Raw genomic sequence first — 1,130 nt, 5'->3', positions numbered from 1 at the left:
TTGAAGGACATTATCGGACATGCTCTATGGAAGCCATTCTGAAGCAGCCAGGGGGGGATTCTAAATGAGCCAAAAAGCAGAGACAGACCAATTGTCAAAATTTTGGTGTCGATCATTCGATTTCATCCTGGACACTACAGAAAATGGGCTAAAAGTGTTAAAAACCGGAATTTTCCTTTAACCAAACTCTCTAATTAGTTTTGACTCTGAAAACTTTCCATTATTGTCAGTAAGGAGGAACGAACGCTGCTCAGGCAGAACAGGGCTGATTACCGTGCAACAATGGCCGCATGAGGAACTGTTCTCTCTTTGCAAAGATAAAAATAAAGTGCCGACTGAGTGAAATCCATCGATCTCCTGTCAGGGTTTGGTCGAGGTTTTGTGGACCCAAATGCAGAGGCTAAGTGGCAAAGGAGAGTTCTTGAAGATTTAATCGAATAACTGAGGCAAATATCCTAAAACTAGAGTACAAAATACATGGAACCAAAGAAAGACATACAGCTTCATGGGAAAACCCGCGAAGGCCAGATTCGAACGACGATTATTTCATAGCCCGGTGCCGACGTCTGGTAAGATTCCAAGAGTCCTCGTTATGCGTTTGAAAAACCTAAGAACTCAAATATATCCAGAAAACAAAACAAAATCAGAATGAAACCCATAAAATTAGAAAACAAAGAAAAACATGGATTAAAGTGAAACTGAAAACTCAAAAGAAAACGTAACAAACCGTGACATCCTTGTTTATTTAACTGGAGCAAATAGTTGAATGCCTTTTCCCCACTACACTCTTTAACTCTCCTTTTTTACTTTTCAATTAGCTTTTTACTTTTTTTCTCAACTTAATGTCCAGTAGATACTCTATCATTCATCTATCATCTAGAAAAACAGGAAAACTTCTGGTTATTTCTCCCAGCTCCTGCTCCTTCACCACCTTGAACAGTAAAAAAGTAAAAATAAAAAATAAATAGAGAGAGAAGTGATGATCTGAAGCTCACAGCTGATTTTCAGACTGAAGGCGGAGCGGCTGCTTTAGCCGTTCCAGGCCCTTAATGACGTCTGGATTCCGCATCTAATCTCTGTGAAGGCAACACCCTGCATGCTTGATTGGACCATCGGCGCTTCCTGCTTAC

This window comes from Cyprinodon variegatus, unplaced genomic scaffold, assembly GCF_000732505.1.
Source record: "Cyprinodon variegatus isolate N-32 unplaced genomic scaffold, C_variegatus-1.0 Scaffold2408, whole genome shotgun sequence".
In the NCBI taxonomy this organism is placed as follows: domain Eukaryota; kingdom Metazoa; phylum Chordata; class Actinopteri; order Cyprinodontiformes; family Cyprinodontidae; genus Cyprinodon; species Cyprinodon variegatus.
This window is presented reverse-complemented; position numbering follows the sequence as displayed.